A 22,171-nucleotide genomic window follows, 5' to 3' on the forward strand; every position below is an offset into this window, starting at 1 on the left:
CACCTGCCTTGTCAGTCAAACACATGGGCACCTCCTCTCGCTGCCTTCAAGGGGACTCCGGTGCACTTGGAGACTATTAGTCCGTACCTGTGCGATCAAGAGACTGGGGTCAGGAATCAGGGTTCCATCTCCCCTCCTGGTTCACCAACATGTGTGTTGCCAAGAACTGTTAGGTGACCATGGCTGGTCCTTCTCATCAGACAAGCAGCTCAAAGCCTTACCATGAGGTGTGAGGGGAGCTCACACCTCAAAGGAAGGGGCCTCCGTCCCCGGCCCCCGGGCCTGGCAGAGAACCCGCACAGATTCAGTGAAATTCGCCATCCCAGCTGATGGCCGTTCCTTCTCTTGATCATGGTACAGAGCCAAGGTCCAAACGACTCGAAAGCAAGACCACAAGATGTGGGCTTTGTCTCAGCACGGTCCTGGGGCAGAGTGGTGTGTTAACCAGATTTCTAATTCCTGTAAATTGATCTTTAACATCCACAAAATGGCCACAAGCTGCCCCCAAGTAAACCCTGGCTCATCCCAAAACATCTGGAGACTAGATGGTCCCAACCCCCGTGCTCTAACGGTCACCGTGAACGTGAACTTCGCGGGGGCGTCACTTTCAGGCAGAGCCAATGCCAAGCTTGCTCACCCTGCCTGGCCCACTCCTGTCCAAGGAAACCACAGTAAAGGCACTTGCCCACAGCTCCCTCTCTCCCTCCGCCTCGTGACCCACCCTGTGCTTCCCTTGAGGGGCCCTACTTGGCGTGCAGCATTCTCCCCAGGGAACTGTGAGTCTAAACTAATAAAGCTATAAACCTCTTTCTGGTTTCTTTTGCTCTGCAACTGACCTCACCATACTGCACCCAGATTGAGATGGTTAGAGCAAGTGGAAACTGAGATTCTAAAATGGTGACACTCCATTAAAAAAAGACAAAAAAAAAACCCCTCCATTTTAAAAAAGTAGGGGGAGGGCATAGCTCAGTGGTAGAGCGCATGCTTAGCATGCATGATGTCCTGGGTTCAATCCCCAGTACCTCCATTAAATAAATAAATAAATAAATAAATAAATCTAATTACCTCTCCCCATCCTGCCCCCCCCCCAAATTTTTTAATTAAAATTTTTTAAAGGGTGGCATAGCTCAGTGGTAGAGTGCATGCTTAGCATTGGCGAGGTCCTGGCTTCAATCCCCAGCGCCTCCATTAAAAAATTTTTTTAATAAAATAAAATAAAACTCTGACAGCCAAAGAGTCATTAACAGAGGGATATGTGTGAAGGAAGTGAATTGGAAGCCAGCAGAAAATTCCAAGAAAGAAAAGGCAGAAAGGAAAGGATCTTACTGGAAGGAAAGTGTTACAGACGCAGTTCTTTTCCTCTGTTTAATAGGTTTAATAGATTCGTTTGAAACTTGCTAAAGATACTTTTCATCCAGATAGCAGGGAGGCACATAATGTGACAACCTTATGAACACGTTGGAGAGAAGTGCAGTTATCTTTCCAGGTGGGTTGGAAGCCAATTCAACCTGGAAGGTGGTCAGAGCCACCAACCAGACTGCAACCGTGCCTTGGAGGAAGACGTGGAAGGCAAGTTTACCTAATGTGCAAATGCCATGGGGCTGACCCAGTGCTGAACAAGTTGGGTGATGAAGTGAGGACCCGTGAGACCAGACCTGACAGCAGCATAGCCTTGTGGTCAAGGGCAGAGGCTCTGAACTGAGTCCACGTGGGGTTGAACCCCAGCTCCACCACTTACCGGCTTGGGAGACTGAGCTGGGTGAGTGGCAGTGGCCGTCACTGCCCGTGGGCCAGGAGCATAGAGAGGGCAGGTGTCTGGTGTGGGCCACCGCCCGCTCTCAGGCAGCTGTGGCCTTTCATGGGGAGGGGCGGTCTGAAGGCCCTGGAGGGAGCAGAGACGAGGTGTGGGCTTCTGCATGGGTGGACTGTCAAACCCAGGAATGGAGCAGAGTGAGGTGTGGTCTGGGGAGTGTTTGGGTCAGATCCTCGGTCACCATCACCACCCCAGGAAATGAGAAATCCAAGCAGAGTCAGTGGGCAATTTTAGGCTAATAGGTTGGCAGGAAGGCCGGCGTGGGAGCCAGGCCAGTGCCTAAATCTCAGTGCTCGGCAGCCGCAACAGCACCCAGCTCTCAGTGAGGCCTGAGCCACCTTCAGTCCTAAAAGCCCAGCATGTGCTGACTGCAACACGTGATTAAGACCCCAGCCCATCTGCTGGCTTTATGGTTTGGGACAAGTCACTTAATATTTCTGATCCTCAAAGTCTGCAGCGATATAGCAGGAATATCCTACCTTCCAGGCCGTTGTGAGATCAGATGAACTAATTACAGTAAAATATTTAGCACAGTGCCTGCCACAGAGCAGACACTCAGCAGTTAATCTCTTCCCCCTTCTCCTCCTTCTCCATCTCCCACTTCACACTTTGCAGAAGGAACCAGAGTGAGACACCTAATGGGGAGTAGTTCTGAAAGCAACGGGCCCTGGGGGGGAGGAGAGTCGAGTGAAGCCTGAGACAAGAGCCCATCACCGGGCCCTAGAAGGGGCTAGATCATGAGGACTACAGTCCTCTAGTTCTGCCAGTTGTCAAGCCCCACCTTTGAAGTTGCCCAGGGACCACGGCGGTCCCATCGAGGGCGGGAAAGCCCAGACAGCACCCTTAGCTGGCAGAGGTTTGCAGAGTCCCAACCTCAGGCCGCTGGGGACTGAGCCACATTTCCTTGGTTGCTGGCACTTACTGGGGGGGCTTTTGCTTTTCATCTTTCTTTGGCTTCCTTAGGATTTCTCCACATAAACTGGTAAACTGGATGCGTTTGCCAAATGTGAATCATCCAAGTTGTCTGAATGCATGTGCACATTCCAAAGGAGAAGTTCCCAGAATTCCTGCGCCCTGGGTGCCGTTAGAGTTCACCCAGACCAGGGGCTCCAAAGAACCCCTTAAGAAAGCAATTAAAGATCTAGATTCTCACCCACACATAACTGCTTAAACATACAAAATTTTCTTAAAATTTCAGAGATTTCACAAGATCCCCTCCACAGATCCATAAACCCTACAGTAAGAACTTCAGTCAACCCCCTTAGGTTGTAGATGGGGGAGTTGAGATCCAGAGAGGGGAAGGGACGGGGCCAAGGTCACACAGGGTATAGTGGCAGAACCAGGTGGCATATTTCTCACCATGCCTCTTAATACGTGTATCCAGGAGGTGTCGCCCTGGCCAAAAGGTGGAGTTACCTGAATACAGCCTCATCTTTGCCTCCTGCACCTGGGGAAATTGTTGGGCGCCTCTCCAGCTGCCAGAGCCGTTTCTCACCACTAGGTGGCGCTTGTGCCATGTGTTAGACTGGAGTTACAGACTAAAACACCTTGGAAAATTAGAGGTGATCCAACTACCTACCCCTCCTGATTACAGATGGGAAAGCTGAGGCCAAGGGAAAGCAAAAGACGTCTTGAGTTATCTTGAGCAATTCCTTCCTCCTCTATGACAGGCAGTCTCCCCCTTCCAACCCCAAAAGGCATTTAGACTAAAATCAGTTTCCACAATGGAGCCTAGGGTTTCACGGAAGTTCCGTGGGAAACGGGACCCCCAGACCTCCAGACTAAGTGAGCAGGACATAGACCTCTGAGCCCCTCACCTTGTGCGGCCACCAGACCAGCCCTGTTTTACCTGTTTTTATATAATGGGCTTCTACACAAATTTGCATTTGAACAAAGGCTTCTGTGGCTAAAAACAGTTTGAAACCCTTGGCCTCGGTGGGCACTGAGGGTACCTATGGCCCAGGAATTCCACAAGAATCTGTGTGGCTTCAAACCCTTAAAAGGCATGAGGCCCCCTGATGACCCGGAGAAGTTCTGGGGAGGCACCCAGCCAGCAGGGGCGGAGCTAGGGCTCAAAGCAGGCAGGTCTCCTGACAGCAGGCCCGGGCTTGTCCAGCGGCATCAGCAACGTGTTAACGGAGCGCCTGCTTTCCCCCGGGGATTGTGTCTGTGCTTGCTCAGCGCCTCACACCTGCTGTTCAATCTACTTCTCCCCACATTCAGCACTTTGGGTGAGGATTAGCTCCCCATTTTACAGATGAGGAAACTGAGGCTCAAATGATCTCACTTTAAGAGAGAAAATGAGCCAGGTATTCTCAGGGATGGAATTATTTTGGACTCCCTGTCTTTCAGGAGGAACTCTAGAAGTGGAAGGCAGCTGAAATGCAGGCACTCCGAAAGTATCCCCAATCCCCAGGCTTCTACCTGTGGTCCAGTCACTGCCCGGCCCCCTGGGGGCATCTCTCCACCCCTCCGCACATGCTCAGCTCTTCTTTCCCTCCCGCCCTCTTGGCCGTCCCCAGCCTTGCTCTTCTCGACACCAGTCAACCCCTGGCAGACATGGACTCCCAGAAGCCTGCTGCCTGAATTGGGCAGAAAGCTACCCAAGCCCCCACTCACCAGGGCAGCGAAGGAGACAGGAGGCCCATGAGATAGACCCAGGTCAGATGACAAAAGGTCTGTGTTCCCACCTATGGAGGTGAGATCACAGCTGGGTCAGGTGGCCCCATGTTACATATACTTCCATTCCTGGGTGTTGTTTCTTCCCTCATCATTTCTTTCCTTTGTAACTATGGGCATTTTTTTTTTTTTCTGTCAAATGTCCAAGGTGGGAAGTATAGGAGGAGGACTTGGGAGATAAGTCAGCAGAATCAGAGAAGTGTTTGGGTCCAACACCATTGCAGATGATTCCACTCTCCCTCTCTTTAGGCACCAGAAGGTCCCTACTTGGGCAGTGTTGTTCCCGAGGGCAATGGCTCAGCCAACAAGCAGGGAAACTGCTCACTGCACGGAGCAACGCCGTGTTACCTGGGCGGGTGCTTTATGGTCCACCCGACCCTTTCGCCACCGTTGGCTCTTGGATTCAGACCTCACATCCCTGTGAGGCAGCAGGGCGATTACCATCATTCCTAGTTTACAGTTGAGGGAACCGAGGCCCACAGGGGCTCCAATGACTCACTGTAAACAGGTTAACAAGGCCCAGATCCATGAGTCATCTTCCGGGCCGACAATGGCTGGGCCCAACACCGTCTAGACTGTCCTATCAGTTGTCACGGGACCCCCGCCTCGGGACTGGTGTCAGAGGCAACCGGCATCACCCGCCCTCGGAGGGCCACTGTCAAGCCTGGGGACGCGTCCTTCCCACCCCCTACCCACTCCCACCAGTGCCCTCACCTTTCAGGCCACAGGGCCGGTTCAGGACATTCTGCAGTGTCCATCTACCAAAATATCCTGACGTCTGGTTCTCTGCCAACCCTGCTAGAAACCACTGGGGTCACACAGTGAGTAATTACCCACATTAAAAGTAAAGGGCTGGTGATAAAACACTTCAGCCGTGTGCACTGAGACCATGTGTCTGTCCTGTGGATTGTGGGATGTTTGGCAGCCTCTGCTTCATCCCTGGCCTCCACATGAGAAGCCAGCAGCATCCCCCAGACTCCATATCAAAAATGTCTCCAGATATGACTAAATATCCCCGGGGGGGGGGTGCAAAATTGTCCTGGTTGGGAACCACTGAGAGGCACCTCCAGGCAACTGACTACATGAGCACCACCTAAACCTCCCCTCCTTCCTCACCTGCCGGCCAGGCAGCCCTGTATGCTTTATACAGCATGTTCTTCTCGCCCTTCTCAAATCCAGCCCGACCTCTCCAGCTCTGATGGGGCTCTAGGTCAATGCTTCCCCTTCCACCTAGACCATCAAGACACTCCCCTGATTATTCCCTCCGAGGTTGGTCAGCCTTGCCAGCATCGAATCCGTTGAATCCACTTTCTAGACTGCCCCTAAATCTTCTCTCTAAAGCAAATACCTGGCCGTGTTGCTCTCGCTCTTAAAATCCTTGAGTGGGTTCTCATTCCAACCAGACAAAGTAAGAGATGAAACCAGCCCTGTCCACCAGAACCTTCTGAGATGATGGGACCAGGGATGCTCTGTGTCTGAGCTGACCAATGTGGCGGCCACTAGTCCCATGTGCCCAGTGGGACTGAGGAACTGAATTTTTTAATTTTACTTGAAGTTGATTCATTTACTGAACAGTGTAAGTCTGCCTACTTAACAAGGCTTACACTTCCTTGCATAGATCATCCGGTGTGAACCTGGTATTAGAATCAACTGGGAAGCTTTGAAAAATCCCATGATCCAGTCAGTCAGTACATCTGGGGTGGCGCCCAGGCCTTGGCATTTTTAAAGCTCCTGGGGTTAATCCCTCATGCATACAAGGATGGGAATTGCGTCTCCAGACCCTGCTGACCTCCTCTCCCCTCACCTCCAGGGCTCCCCAACACACCCCCTGTGCAGCCCCAAACAATTCAGTCATGGGCAGTCACTTGCATTTTCCTAAGAATTCAATGCCACGTCCTGCCTCGTGCCCTTGTTCACTCTGTTCCCTCTGCCCGGAATGCTCTTATCAGCCCCGTTTAGGATGGCACCCAAAGTCTGGGAGAGGTCAGGGTGATGTATCATTAAGCAACTTACGGGCTGAGGGAAAGGAGCAGGTTTGGATGGGAGCGTTCCTGCGCTGGGAAGGACTGAGCCCTGCAGCAGAGCCAGGTGGGGACGCTGAGCCTTTGTCCACCCAGACAGGACAGGACACCTCAGGCAGCCACTACTCATGTCAGAACATGCAGGGAGCAATTCATGCCGGGGTGACTGGGCTTAACCACATGGGCTACCTGCCTTGGTTAGTTTTCCGGATAACTTCTCAAAGTTTTGCTTCACTCCGTCACCAAGCTCTAAACCTCAGTGTCCTCGTCTGTAAAACAGGTACTAATTATAGTACCTACTTCTACAGGTTGTTAAGTGAATTAATACACTTAAAGGAGTTAGCACAGCACCCGGCACATGGTAAGCACTCAATGAATGTCGCGGTTATTAATAATAATTTAAAAGGTTTATTATGGACAGAGCTGAGACCCTGTAAACATTTCACAATAGAGTGCTGTTACAGGTATATAGTAAACTGGAAGTGCAGTTAAGCTGTACGTGCTTAGCATTTTATATTTATTATCTCATTTAGTCCTCATAACAACCTTTGGTATGGGTACTGTTATTATCACCCCCGTTTTACAGATGTGACCACTGAGGCTCAGAGTGGTTGATGACTTGACCCAAGGTCACACAGCTAGTAAATGATGGTGCCAGAAATGAACTCAGGTAGGCTGGCTCCAGTCCATCTTCCTCTCACGTTAGGTCACCTGTGGACTCTTCAAAAGCTCTTGTCAATTGGGTTTGTTCTCCCCACTTTAGGACAGAAAAAGGCTCAGAGATGAACAGTGAATTGCCCAGGATGACAGAGCGAGGGAGAGCATGGTAGATGGGGCACTGACTCAAGGCTGACCCGAGTTTTTCTACTCAAGGAGGGGGCTCAGACCCAGGGCACTTGGGCCCTCCACAAAGCTAGTGTAAGCTGTTTACAAAGAAACGGAGCCTTTTGGAGCGCAGCCCTGAAAGGAAATAAGGTTTGTGCCTCTGTCATCCAACCATCGTTGCCATGGTCTCTGCATGCTCTTAGCAATTAATTACCACTATTAATTTCCACTATTACCCGGCTCATTGCATTTCTTCCTTTATGTCTATTGCCAGCTCTGGGGCCAGGCTGTAGTTCAGAGAAGGGGCACCTGACCCATGCAGAGGTGCGTCCCAGCACGGTCACCTGCCAGCTCAGCACGGTGTAGAGGAAACAGCCCAAGGCTGGGCACTGGGGCAGCTCGGAGAATTTAAATCTCCCAGAAGCCACACCTGAGGTGGACCTGATGAAGATCCACCAGACAGAGGCAGCTATTGGCCACTTCAGAGCAGTCAGTGCCGTAAGGTGTGGGAGAGCCCTGGGCAGGGGCTCAGGAGACCTCATCCCGTCTCCACGGCTGCTGAGGTGAGACTGTTCTCAGCGGCAGCTCCCTGCGGACTTCAGCTCCTGCCCCGCCCTGTGCTGCCCCGCCTTGGGATTTGGCACCTGCTCACACACAGCTTTGGGGGAAGGAGTGGGGTTGGGGGGGCATTTCCACGTGCTTCTCACTGGTCTCACCTTGAGACCAGCCCTGCTGCTCACGGGCTCTGGGCTGGGTGTTGCCATCGGGGCTCAGGGGCTCAGGCAGTGGGAGGAAACGTGGTCTCCATGCCACCCCTACCTTCCTGCCAGTGCCCTAGTTGGCTGGCTGACCTAGGGCTGCAGCTGCTGGGGGCGCTGGCAGTTTGAAGTGCATTCCTGGGACCGGAGCTGGGCCTGGCTGGTGGCCCCCAGTCCTGAAGAGCTGAAGGGAGGAGCATGAAGGGACAAAGGTGGCCTGGGGTGGCCTCCGCCCTGTGGAGCACTGTGGGCCCGGGGTCGGGGCAGGGCTTGGAGGAAAGGCGTGCAAGGCTCATAGCAACCCACTGCCAGAGGCCGAGGAAGGACCGATCTTTGGAAAGGGAGCTGTGATCCCAGGGAAGAGGGGTCATCTGCCAGCCCAGCACAGTGCCAGAGGAAGCACAGCCACGGCTGCACACTCCAGAAGAGACTGCTGCCACTTCCTTGGGAGCCGCGGGTCAGCTGGCTGGCAGAAGGGGGTGGGGTGCGGGGGTGTCCAGAGCAGGGTGTAACATCCCAGAAGAACCAGGCAGAGTGATGGATCCAAACTGAAATGGGGCATCTGAGAGCCGAACCTCAGGCCTTTGAGCAGGTCCACATGGGGCCTGGGGCCTGGGGCTCTGAGGTCAGTGTGATCCAGGAAGGACTCAAGTCTGGGGCAGCCAGAGCCAGGGCAGTGCGCCAAGGGGCCTCGTGCCAGGTTGGCTTGGAAATGCAGCAGGCTGCAGTGCACAGGCAGCTTCCTCTAGGACCCAGGGGGACAGAGGCGGCGGCTGCTCCCTCCTTCTCCTGGACACCATGGCTCCTGCACAAGGAGAGAATGGTCAGCAGGGATGGGAAACACCACAGATATGGGCACCTTCCATAAAGATGTTCAGCTTTGGGGCCCAGAGAGGGCAAGGAACCCACCCAAAGTCACCCAGCAGGCAAGTGGCCGAGTTTGAGTCAGATTCCACGATACCCGGCCCCCTTTCCTGTAATAACGTGGGCTGGGGAATGTGCTCTTTCCCTCACACACAGGCAGAGGCTTTGCCCTCACTGCCTGGCACAGAACACTTCCCTGTTGTACTGTTCGTGGTCTTCTGACCATTATTACTAACATTCATTACACCGGGCACCCTACATCCTGGATCTCATGAAACGGAGTCCTCTTTCAGTTCTGAGGGGTACTTTGAATTGCTCTTTTATAGATGAGGGAACTGGGCTCAGATAGGTATGGTAACTTCCTCCAAATCACAGAGCCAATTAGTGTAGAGCTAGGATTCAAAAACTTCACTGAGACTCCACCGAAGCAAGTCAGCATATCCACACATGCTCTGCCACCGAGGAGAGCCCATGGCTGTCTGTCCTTCTCTGGTCCCATATCCTGGCAGTGCACACAACCAGAAGGCAGGCTTTCGGTCTCTGCTTTTAAAAACTGCTAACGTCAGGTGAAAGGGCAGATGTGCTGATGTTAACCTGAGGGAACACCGAGAATCCAGGGAAGTGGCGAGAGGCATGGTCCCTCTCTCTGCAGCTCCCCCTGAAACAAGTCAACACTGGCTAGACCTCCCTCAGGTCCAAGGAGAGATAGTCCCCTGAAACAGGAAGCACACCACTCCTCACATTTTCTCTGGAGTGGGGACCGGGGTGGCCAGCCCAGGGGTCTGCACTGCAGAGAATCTTTCCCCAAAGAGGCTGCGCACATGGCAAGGACTTAAGCCTGCGTTCAGCCTGGCCCTTGAAAGGAGGCAGGGCTGCAGAGAGCCACATTCTGAACCTTCCTTCCCTCCACGTGGGAAGGCAGAAGAAAGACCCACCTCGCAGAACTGAGACAGGGCAAGCTCGAGGCTGCGCACAAAGGTCCCAGCACAGAGGCTGCACCGTCTCACTTGCGAAACGAGAAGAGTCATGAGAAACATTCACCCCCAGAAAGCATGGGGCGTTGTTCTGGAGATCAGCCCAGTTGAAACGATCAAAGGTGATGGAGGGGTACGTCCTCCTGAAAAGGCTTTCCAACATCCTCTCTTTTTAAATTTTGAAAATTCATTTCCAGTTCCAAAGCAACTCATCTTGTTTTTTGCTTCTTAATTTTTAAACATAAAACCTACAGAAGAGCACTCACTCAAACCAAGTTTGCTAATCCCACTACTTTCTGCGGGTCTATGAAGAAGGGAATGCCTCAGCCCACCCCCCACCACCACTCCACCAGCCTCCCACCTCCCCAACCCCGTCGCTGCCCCAGAGGTAACAATTCAAACTCCTGGTGGTTCCTTCCAGACCTTCATCTGTGTTTAAACAAACACGTGTTGACATGTTTAGTAGATCAGTAATGGTCAAAGTATTCCAAGTGTCTTCTTTCTCTTAGAATAATAACAATACACATGTTAAACAAGAAAAATTATGAAGTTTTAGAATATAAATATAAAGAGCCACCCACCTACCAGTGCACTGACTCGGTCCAGCTTCCTCCCGCCCCACGCCCCGGGGCAGTGGGCGGCCAGAGCCTGCAGGGAGCGGCTGTGACTCAGTGTGACCGCTGACCCGGGCAGGCAGGCCAGGGAAGGCAGGCAGGAAATGTCAGGAGCGCATCAGGGGAACGTGGCTCATCGATGTGGCATCGGCACCTGCCTCTGGGGAGCTCCAAGGAGTGCTCTGAATCGGGCTGACAGCTCCATTAGTTGCCAGCTCTGGCCACGTCTTCTGGGACTGGTGACCCCACCCACAGCCAGCAGGAAGACACACCCGATCTACAAGGACCCTACAGGGCGTAACAGGACACCACACCTTTGCTGACAGTCACAATAAAAACCAGCGGCTGAGCACCCACCCAACACCAGGGATTTGGGGGGTTTGTTTTAACCCCCACAACCTCCTTGTCAGATACTTATGATTGACCCCATTTAGAGATAGGAAAACTGAGGAGTGATGGTACCAGCCTAAGATCACATGAGCAGGAGAAAGCCCACATTCCCATCCTACTCCCTGTGGTCAGAAGGCACAGTGTGCTGTCTTTTCATATCACCCCATAAGGAAGATACTTTTCCCCCCACTTGACAGATGAGAAAACTGAGGCCCAGAGAGGTCAAAATCCACACCTCCCATTCTGAAAAGCCCTCCTCCTCCTTCCTGAATCCCAGCGTGGGGGTGGTGCCAGGGAAACGGAGAAGGGCAGATTGCATAACATCCCTCGTTCTCTGCCAAAAGCTGCAAACACCCACTTTCCCCATTCACGAATCTGGGCAATGAGTGGTGGGAGTTAGGGAAGGATATTTTAAAAAAAAATCTTCAGTCAGGGAATTTCACAGTATAATTATATAGTGAGGACACCAAATTAGCAGGAAGAGGGGACCGTCAGCTGCAGCAGTCACTGCTTACATCCCCACGTTCGCAGCCAGCTCACAGCCTGCCGGGTGGGCCAGGGAACTCCCCTCTAGATCCTGAAGACACACAGGACACCCCTGGAAGAGTCCGCAGAGACCACTGACCCCAACCCCCACATCTCATAGTTAGGGAAACTGAGGCCCCAGAGGAGGAGCTCATGCTTGAGGCCACGCAGTGACTGGCACAGGACTGAGGGCGGGACCCGGACTCCAGCCCCACCCCTCCAGACCCACCCAGCCCCTCCGAAGCCAAGAGCCAGAAGTAGACTATGCTTGGGCTTCGAGGGTCCAAAATAAACGCATGTACAGCTCTTTGCATTGTTACCATGGTTATAGATAGCAAGGGCTGCGACAAAGCGCAGCAAATTAGTTAATGATGAGAGAGGAACTTCCAACAGCGGCACATTCTGCATGAACAAATTGCTTTCCTAATGCGGTGGCAAGCCGCACCCCCGCGGCCGGGCAAGTGCCGGTGGTGAGCGGAGAGTGGTTACGGTGGAGGTGAGAGCAGGCAGAGCACATTACTCACGGGCTGTCCTCACCCCTCCCCGCTCCCGCCATCGCCCTAACAGAGTGTGAAAAAACGGGGGCTCACGTGACCGATTTCAGCTTCCCCGGCCAGCAGGGAAGGTGGTGGCTCTGTTCCCTCCGAGCCCCACAGGGTGGCAGCAGCTGGCCCTTGGCAGGGTGGATGGTCAGGCCTGAGTCAGATGCAGGAAAGGTTAAAGACTTAAGACTCCCAGGGGGGTTGGGTTGATCATTTGGGGAATTTTCTCTGTGTCCTCAATCTCCTGAGTATCCCAATTCCTGTCTTCGTGGAGGAAGTTTTTTGCAAAACTGGCTGCAATTACTCTCCTTCCCTTACCCAGGCCTCCTGGCAACCTGACTTTGCAGCTCCTCCCAGCAGGAGGCAGAGTCCCTCCTCCCTCCCCTTGAATCTGGACTGTCCTGTTGACTGGTTTCTACCAATGGAACGTGTTACTGGTCCATGAGAACTAAAGTCCTTTGTCTTAGACCCAGGAGTCCTGTGTCTCCTGCCAGCACCATGAAGCGGTAACCGGCTACCTTGTTATCATGGAGTATGTACCTGCGGTAAAACCAAAGCCCAGATCTAACACAAGTCAGCCCTGCTCTTGCCTCAGGGCCTCTGCAGCTTCCATTCCTTCAGCCTGGAACACTTTCCCCTCGGCAATCATAGGGCTTCCTCTCTAACTTCCTTCAAATCTGTGTTACTCCTGGTCCTCTAGGAAGCAGAGGCTGAGATGGGGTTAATTATGCCAGGCTTTTATTGACGGAAATGTCTTTATGATGGGAAATAAGAATGGAGCAGGGAAAGACTGGGGTTGTGATCTGATGGTGACACAAGTCCGACCCCAAGGGAAGGAGAGAAGAGAGAAGGCAGAATGGAGGGGTCCTAGAGTTCAGTGTAGTCTCAGGATGTTTTGGCAAAATCCCTGAGTCAAAGGTTTGCTGACAAGGGGTCCCGGTCTCCCAGGAGAGGTCAGTCAGTCATCGGCAGGGAGCAGCGGTGGAAAACATAACCTTGACATAAAGGCAGTAACAGATTTCAAAGCTTAGCAACTGTGGCCCTGGGCCATTTACGCTCTCTGTGGTAGAAAATCTGCAAGACTCACTCTCACAGCTGTCACCAAACCTGTTCCAATGCCCCTGTCCAGCAGGCCATCCTGATCGCTAAGAAGAGCAAACCCCCCTCCAGCATCCCCATCATTCTCCCCCTGCTCTATGCTTTTTTGACTGCACTTGTGACCCACTGGTTCTATAATTACTTGCTTACTTATTCACTTTCCCATCTCTTGCCACTACAAGGTAAGTTTCATGGCAAGGGATTTTTTGTTTGTTTTGTTCACTGCTACATCTCTGGGACACTGAACAGTGTCTCGCATTCAAAAAAATTCTTGAATGAATGAATAGATGAACGAATGAATGAAAAAATAAATGTTTCCTGATAGATACTGAAGGGCTACTTTCAATTTGTGTGACCCCACATGATGGACTGAATGTTTATATTCACCCAATATTCCTGTGTTGAAGCTCCAACCCTGAATGTGATAGTATTTAGAGAGATAGTCTTTGGGAGGTAATTAGGGTTAGATGAGGTCAAGAGGGTAGGACCCTCGTGATGGGACTGGTACCCTAATAAGGAGAGAACCCAGAGAGCTTGCCCGCTCTCTCCCCACACACTCCAAGAAAAGGCCATGAGCGCACACGACAAGGAGGTGGCCCTCTGCAAGCCAGAAATAGAGTCCTCACGAGAAACTGAATCAGCCAGCACCTTGATCTTGGACTTCCCAGCCTCCCAGAGAAATAAACATTTATTTTTTTAAGCCACCCAGTCTGTGGGATTTTGTTATGGTAGCCTGAGATGACTAAGACATCCCAAGCCCAGTGATAGGTCATGTGACGGAGCATCAGTAAATCTTTCAGACCGCTCTGAATAATGCTCCAAAACAAACACACTTTATTCTCTGCAACTCTGGCTGTCAACAGGAAGTGGGTTCTCTTTCTGGTGGCTGCTGCTAGTTGACAAGGAGACAGGAAACTGCATATTGTGCCTGGCCGTGGCAGGTATATATGAAGAAGGGAAAAGGGAACACAACTTTGGGGTCAAACCTCTCATATCCCACCCACTTAAACTGCCTGTCAGAAAATTCCTGTCTCATCCTGGACACTTTCACTCAACAGTGTCCCAGAAGACGTGCTGACAGAGGAAAGCAGGCTGGCCCTGTGGCCCAATCAGCCCCCGAGCTCTGGGGCAGTTTTCCCTACTTTGTTGCTATGGCAACAGAATCCAGCTGCAGGTACTCACCTGTCACCAACACCAGGGCCAGACTCCCGCTGCATCTGAACACGCCGGTTGGAGTGAGGAAGGAGGAAGCCAACATGGAAAGGCCTTGTGTCACCTCAGGAAATTCCAGGTGGCGGTTAGGAAGCAACTCCAGGCTGCAGATCTGGGGCCTTTCCCTGCTAGATGCCCAGGCCCCTGGGTGTGTGCACAAAACCACAAGGCTGCCTTCTCCTGGTGGCAGGCACAGCTGTGAATGCAAGAGGTACCAGAAGTCCCCTACCATCAAGCCCTGGTGGGTTCAAAATCCAAGCAAGATGCTTTCTAAAGATTCCGCCCACCACTGCCTCCACCAGCCTAGCTTCTGCCAGGAACTCCTGACTTGCCTTAGATCTGAGGGCCACCTCCCAGACCTGTTACTTGTTCCCAGGTCCACCTCCAAACTGAGAGAGGGTGTCAGGCTCTGTCCTGCCCCCCCCCCGTCCCCTGGCTCATGTGACATCCCCCATGACCTGCTCTGGCCCCAGCACTGTGACAACTCAAGGAGCCACAGAGCACGTCCGGATCCATCACTCCCAGCTTGCCAGGCCGGGCTCCAGGCTCTGTGATCACTCTCCCCACTGAGGCCCTCAGTGGGCACGTGTCTCTGCCTCCCTTCCCACAGGGGGAGCTAGCCCACCCCACTACCCACCACCAGCCACTGTCCTGGGCCAGGCCTCCTTCCGATCTCCACCTGGACTATTGTGGAGCTTCCTAACACTCCCCCTGCTGCCACTTTTCCCTGCCTGCTCAACCCTGAAACAGCTTGGGCTCAGGGTCTCCCAACGTCTTTCATGAACATGACTTCCAGCTCCTGGCCCAAAACTCTCTCCAACAAGGCTCACAGCTGATTTCCTAGAGCAGACCGAGGGTGGGATGAGGGGAGAGAAGGAAGAGGACAATCATTATGCTCCCATTCTCCTCATTTCTCCCTCTCTACCACCACTGCTTGTACCCCAACCCTCCCTCCCCTCTAAGCCAACAAGCCCCACCCACACTGACACCAGCAAACAGAACCTTGGAGAACAAGGTACCCTCGGTGCCAGCAGTGTCCACGCGGCAGCTGTGGCCCAGCCAGGCCACCTGTTATATCAGTAGATGTCATCACGGTGTTTTCAGCAGTGAGACTGCTTATGGCTACAAGTCAGAGAAATCCAACACAGAACCTTCTACACATTGACTGTCTCATACAAGAAGCCCAGAGGGAGGGCAACTGCAGGTGTGATTCAGTTCAGCAGTTCCACATTATGATGCGCCCAGGTTCTTTCCCGTTTTCCTTCCTGCCATCAACAGCTTGAGGTGGCTCATCTCCCGTCATGGTCTGAAAATGTCTGGCACAGCTCCAGGCATCACAGGAAGACCAAGAGCAAGAAGCAGCCGCAGAGCAGGACTTCTTACTTCTCCCCTTTGCAGAGCAAGGAAGTCTTTCCCAGAATTCCCCTGGCAGTCTTCCCGTCACATCTCATTGGCCAGAATTTTGTGCCGCCCCTATTCCTGAGCCAATCACCAGCAAGGGGGCATGGTATCCTCATCACCGTGATTGGTTTAAAACAGTGAGGTGTCAGGCTCTTAGGACTAGAACAGGGCCCTATTCACCTGCAACTGCACTAAACTGGGGTCTGTAAGCAGGGAAGAAGGGGGTGGGCTGCTGGGGAAGCAACCACGTGGTCTGCCTCTATTTCGTATTTAACTGGCTACAATCACGTGAGGCCAGTCGCTCTCCAAGGACAAGCCAGGGCTCGGGTCTAGGAGCAGAAGACTGGGAGAAGAAAAGGACCAGAGACAGGCAGACACTGAGGACATTACTGCCATAGTTGAGCCAAGAAAGGACAAATGCAGAATGATGGCAGGGATAGGGAAAGCAGAAGAGAGAAGACACATGCAAGGGAAAAGTTAGCATTAAAATCAATGAGTCTTGGCAACTGCTTGGATGTGGAGAATGTGGGAAAAGGGGAGATGGCTTGGAGTTTTCCAGCCAGGATGCTTTTGAGGATGGTGCAGCCACTGGAATTGACTGGGCTGAACGTTCTGATCCCAGGTAACTGAGAAGGGCGGTGTGCATGCATATAGGACTGGACAGTTTTCAAGGTCTTTTATGCTCCTTGGTCTCACTTGTTCCTCACAGCAACCCAGCAAGGCAGGCAAGGTGGGACAGATAGTGGCATTCTCATTTTACAGATGAAGACGCTGGCCCTTGTTGGCATCATGAGTCTCAGATCCTCCGGGTGACAGAGGCTGGAACTGGGACGAAATCTGGGCATGTGAACTGGGGGCATCAGGTTAATGTGGGCTGGAATCTCCTAGATCGCTGAGGGCACGATTCAGTCTTTGCCCAGACTGCACCTGCCTCCTTGTTCTGGCTTCAAAAGTCGAAATTTCTCTTTTCTCTGTCACTCATACCAGAGGTCCTTTTATTGGTCAATTTCAAAGAAACTGACTTCCTTGTACCATATTAACCTGACATTTCTGAAGCATAATAACAGGGAATTTTTGTCATTATCTCAGAGTAGGGAAGGACTTTCTAAGTATAACAAACCCAGAAGCCAGGAAGGAAGGAAGGAAGGAAGGAAGGAAGGAAGGAAGGAAGGAAGGAAGGAAGGGGAGAAAGCAGGGGAGGCACAGTCTAATAAATTGGACTTTGTAGCAGTAGACTTTGCAAAAACCACCACAAACAAAATCAAAATGCAATCTAGGAACAATACAGTATCTGCAATTCATATTATAGACAAAGAGCTAATTATCCTGATGGATAAAGAGTTCTACAAATTAATCTGAGATTTAAAAAAAAAAGATCTGCAAACAAATAAGAAAGTGGACAAAGGATATGAACAAACAGATTTCAGAAAAGAAAACACAAATGTTTCTTCAACCTATGAAAATATACTTAACCTCAAATTAAATGCATGTTATAAGCCAGACAGATGGTTTGTTAAGAAGGAAAATGATTGACATTGTCTTGGTGAGGGTAAGAGAAACAGGGATTCTCATAATTGTTGGCAGGAGGATGAATTGTGAATTCTCTGGAAGGGAGGCAATATCTATCACTTGTGTAAAGATATATACCCTTTCACCCGAAAATTCCACTTCTAGAAGTTTCTCCTGCAGAAATACACTTGTGCCCAGTGTACAAAGTCATGTTGCAATATTGCTTGTAAGAACAAAAAATGGAACACTTCTTAGAAGCCCATCAATTGCAGACTGGCTATTGAATGATGATACATGCACGTCAAAAGGAAAGAACTTCGATTGTACTGATACAGAATCATCCCCAAGATACATTAACTGACAAACAAGGTGCAAAACAGTGTGTATAGCGAAGTGCCATTAATACAAAATAAAAATATATATGTAGTGGTATTTGCACATAAGTGTGTAGAACTTCCCTCAAAGGATAAACGAGAAACTGGTAACACAAGTTGTCCCTGGGTAAGGAGACAGAGAAACCGGGAACAGGGAAGCAAGAGATGACTTTTTACTATAAACTTTTCACAGTTTTAAAATTTACCATGTTAACTTATTATCCATTAATAAATTGGATATAAAACAAAACTGAAATGAAAAGGTACATGGAAACGATGAAAACTTTAATTAGCATATCCTGGGGTGGAGTGTTAGGACTAAATATCCTGCTAGTCTTCTGTGCTGCAAAGCAAATGATCATCAACTTAGCTTAAAAACAGCATATATTTTTCACCTCATATTTCCATGGGTCAGGAGTCCAGGCAAGACCGAGCTGGGTCCTCTGCTCATGTTCTCACAAGGCTGCAGTCAAGGTGTTGACTGGGCTCCATTCTCATCTGGACGCCTGACTGGGGAAGAACCCAATTCCAAGTTCATTCTGGTCATTAACAGAATTCATTTCTTTGTAGCTGTGTGACTGGGTGCCCTGGCTTGTTGCTGCCTCTTGGCTTGAGGCCACTCTAAGATTCCAGAGGAGAGATTTTTTTTAAAAAATTAATCATAGGGGAAGGAATCACAGAATGAGGAGCTAAACCTCAAGGCAAATCTGTTCATATCTCTTCCTTGTGCTCAAACTCCCAAATGTGTGACGTGAGGACCTTTGCCCTGAAAGGGCCCTGCATCACCACAGGCTCACCTCCTGTCACACCCCAGCTCAGACTCTACACTCCAGCCAGCCCAACAATACTTGTTGCTCCCAGAAAAGACCTTGAGACATGTCACTCCCCCTCTAGGCTGTCCTTCGCCTCCACTGTCCTTCCATTCTCTCATCCACCTTCTCAGGTCAGTTCAGTTGTCAGCTGTCCTGTGAAGCCTCTATCAGCCCTCCAGGAGCTGGTCCCTCCCTCCTCTCCAGAACTCTCTCAGCACTTGTCACGCTGTAAATAGCTTCTACCACCTACTGAGTACCTAACATGGTGCCACGCACTGTGCTAAGCCCTGGGCAAGCATCAGCTCTAGCTTTAGTTAACATCCCTCCTAAAAAACATGATTGCCTAGACCAGGCTCGCGCAGCTGGGGGTGGATCCGGGTTTCAAGTCCAGGACTCCTCTCTTCCCACAACTGCAATTACACTGTATCAGAATTCCACTCCCTCTGAGCCAGGGTTTCCTAAACTCTTCTAGACTCTGGCCCTTGGTAAGAAACACGCTTTATGTTACAATCTAGTACTCACCTACGCATATGGAAGTTTTGGGAAACAATATCTGCCCTTTCTACTTCCAGGACCCTCTGATCTTTTCCCTTTAATTTCATTTTATTCAATGGTAGTTATAATCCACTAAATCGATTTCATAATCCACTAATGGGTGGCAACTCCTAGTTTTCAGACACTGCTCTGAATTGGCAGCTCCTGCATTCACAGACCTCGCACAGAGCCTGGAAAATAGTAGGCACTCAATAAATAAATTCCTGACCTGATTTCCACTGAGTCAATGCTCTGAGCTGGCCTCAGGGAAAAACTGATCCCTGAAGCCAGTAGACTAGGGCCCGGGGGCCTAATAGCCCCAGTGAGGAATCCAATCCTCCAGGTGTTAAACTGAGAAGACAGCGGAAGCTTCTGGATGAAAAGCTGGATGTTGACCCTGCCCCAGAGAACACTGTCAGTCAGTAGGGCCAAGGCAGAGTGCAGTGGCAGGCCCTCTGGTCCCACGGCCAGGGTCAGGGACCTGTGGTGGTCAACAGCCCTGGCCTGGGGACAGAGAGAAAGTGGCTGGGGAGTGGCCCGGGTAGAGGGGCACAGACCAGAACACTGTCAGCGTCCTGTGCCTCCCCCATGGGCGGTGGCACTTGCCAGCCTGGCAGTGACAGGCAGGTGAGTTTCATCGGCCCTGGATTTCTCCTTTGACTAAACAAAAACTGAGCTCACTAAGAAGCTGGAGTCTAAATTTAGCACCAAACAATGGGAACTGGTGAATTGGCCCCTGCTGCCCGTGGCACAGTGGGCAGGGAGGCTGCTACTCCATTTCTCCCGCTCCGCCCGGGCTGTCCTGAAGCCCAGGACTCCAGTGCCGACTCACCCAGGGCTGCCAGGCAGGGACAGTGCCTTCAAGACCCTCCTCTGAAAGGCTGGGGTCCTGCTAGGAGAGGGGGCTGGGGGCAGGTAAAGCCTTCGAGGGGCTCTCAGTTTCCGAGGCCTGACCAGTGATCTCCATTAGCGCTGTCACCACCTGGCCCTGCAGTCCCTTACTGCCCCCACCCAGGGCCTGAGCTGCGCCTAGACCCCACTGGCCCTATATAGGTGGTCCTCCACCCCGCTGCATCTCAGTACTCTGGGGCTTCGGAGAGGCCCGGGGCTGGGCAATGATGACTCCTTCCCCACCATCCAGCCCTAAAAGCTTTTCCTCCAAGGGCAAGCGCTGCGTGTGTGCACAGCTCTTGAATCACAGATTATAACTGACCTCTTTGAGTCCTCGGATCACCTCCCTTAATCTTCACAAAACCCTGTGGGGTAGGTACTATGATAAACCCATTTTGCATATTGGAAAACTGAGGCTTGCAGACGTTAACTAAATTGCCTAACATACAGCTGAGTCAGCACCATACCAGACCCCCGCTTTTAAGGGCTCCTCTCCACACCACATGCCTCTGTGCACAGGGACCTCCCCTGAACCCCAGCCACTGGATCTGCAGCTGGAACTTTGCCCAGCTGTTGCCACTGCTAACCTCCCACGGCCTGCAAGACAGAGCCTGGGTTAGGATGAGGCTCCAGAGCCACATCGTCAGAGTGACATTTGTTTGCCCCTGTAGGCCTAGGTATGTTAAATAGCCTCCTTGAGCCTCAGCTTTCCCATCTGTAAAAGGGGGGCGAGCTCTGCAATGTGTCAACTTGGCTAGACTGAACTACATTTCCCAGAATTCTCTTCCCTGTGTGTTTCTGGTTAGGGTGGGCCACAGGAGACGTTCCAGCGAGAGCTTTGGAGGGTGAGCATGAGGTTGGCAGGCACTGTGTAGTTCATATAGGTTGTTGATTGCTTGCTTATCTGCTGGCTCACCTCTTTGGTGTGGGGCCTGCAAGTGTTCCACTGTCCCCTGGGCCCCCTTCAGCATCTTCAGCTTTGAGGCCAGGTCTGCATGTCCAGCTGCAGAAGAGGGTGTCGGCTTCTTCTCTGGGACACCCATACCATCAAGGTTGGAGGCAGCAAGACACAGCTTTCAATCCACCCTCATGGCTTCCAGCTAGGTTGACCACCGCTTCCTGGCTTGCCTGAGGCTTTCTCAATTGTAAAAAAGTGAAAATCTCACCTCTTGGGAACCCATCTTAGTCCCAGAAAAACAGGACAGTTGGTCACCTGGATCCAGTCGTGCTTGTGGGATCCAGCTGGTCCTGCAACAGATGCAAATAAACAGCCTTACAGAGACTGATCCATCAGCCCCCACACTGCGAAGTTCAAACCCCTGTAACATAGATAGATAGATAGATAGATAGATAGATAGATAGATAGATAGATAGATAGATAGATAGTTGACAGATGTCAGGTGGTAACTGTGTTTGCCTCATAGTCATGAGCATTAAAGGAAAGGTTCATATGCCCAGCGCCCAGCACGGAGGAAGCAATCAATATATATTAGACGTTATTGTTGCCACTTAATATGGGTCACAAACTGCTAGGGTGTAAGATGGTGGTGGCAAAACCTGCTCCTCTGAGCTTCAGAACCACAAGTGGTAGGTAAAAGTGATCTGGGGTGAGAGTGGTTATCTCTGGTAGGGTGTCGGTCGGGAGGGAGCATGAGGGAGCCTACTGGGGTACTATGTCTTGTGTAGGCGGTGGTTACATATGTGAAGCTTCATCGAGCTGCACACATAAGATGTGTACACTTTACTGCAAATGTTATAACCGGATGAAACATGAGAACGTTTCTAATGTGATGAAAGAACCAGAAAAGCTAATGCCCCTCTGCCTTCCCTTTGGTGTATGACCTCATGTAACTTCTTTGGACCACAGTTACCACATCCAAGAAACGGGTAAGCCTTGCTAAAGGTCAGGGCACTGGTCTACGTGGCATCCTTGTCCCCAAACTCTCTAGGTCTTTATTTCAAAACAAACAAGAAAAGAGAGGCTGCTACAGAGAAGGCCTATTAAGAATTGAGGTGTGACCTAGTCTAAAGGGTCAGTGATCCTTTTATGAGTTGCCTGGTGTTTGCTTCTCCTTTGGACAAGGACAATCGTGAGTTTGTGTCTACAGCAGAGATACCTCTCAAAGCAGTTCAGGAAGGCTGTGATGCTAGAGATGAATGGAAGGCATTAGAACTGCAAGGGGAGGTGTGTGCCCAGGACCTGCCTTCTCACCTGGGGGAAGAAAGGATGAAAACGCCCATGATCTGTAGTCTCACTGTGTGCCGGGCTGAGCACCAAGTGCCTCACATGCCCCATCTCATTCTACCCAACAATGGCATAATGCACCATTGCTAA

The 22,171-nt window shown here is 51.3% G+C and overlaps 2 long non-coding RNA genes across 2 annotated transcripts in view; both read right to left on the reverse strand.

Annotated features, from left to right (window-relative positions):
• Nucleotides 1-1,351: 1,351 nt before the first annotated feature.
• On the reverse strand, nt 1,352-15,238 carry LOC123616889 (uncharacterized). The gene is made up of 2 exons (XR_006724908.2): nt 10,516-15,238; nt 1,352-8,901 (listed from the first exon to the last, which is right to left on the reverse strand). It is a non-coding gene; the product is annotated as an uncharacterized LOC123616889 (long non-coding RNA).
• A 103-nt stretch (nt 15,239-15,341) lies between these two features.
• Nucleotides 15,342-22,171, reverse strand: part of LOC141575211 (uncharacterized) — a 51,064-nt gene continuing 44,234 nt past the window's right edge. The window contains exon 3 of the long non-coding RNA XR_012502609.1: nt 15,342-21,084. This is a non-coding gene — a long non-coding RNA (uncharacterized LOC141575211). The remainder of the gene's footprint in view (nt 21,085-22,171) is intronic.

The sequence above is a fragment of the Camelus bactrianus genome, chromosome 27, assembly GCF_048773025.1.
Source record: "Camelus bactrianus isolate YW-2024 breed Bactrian camel chromosome 27, ASM4877302v1, whole genome shotgun sequence".
NCBI lineage: Eukaryota > Metazoa > Chordata > Mammalia > Artiodactyla > Camelidae > Camelus > Camelus bactrianus.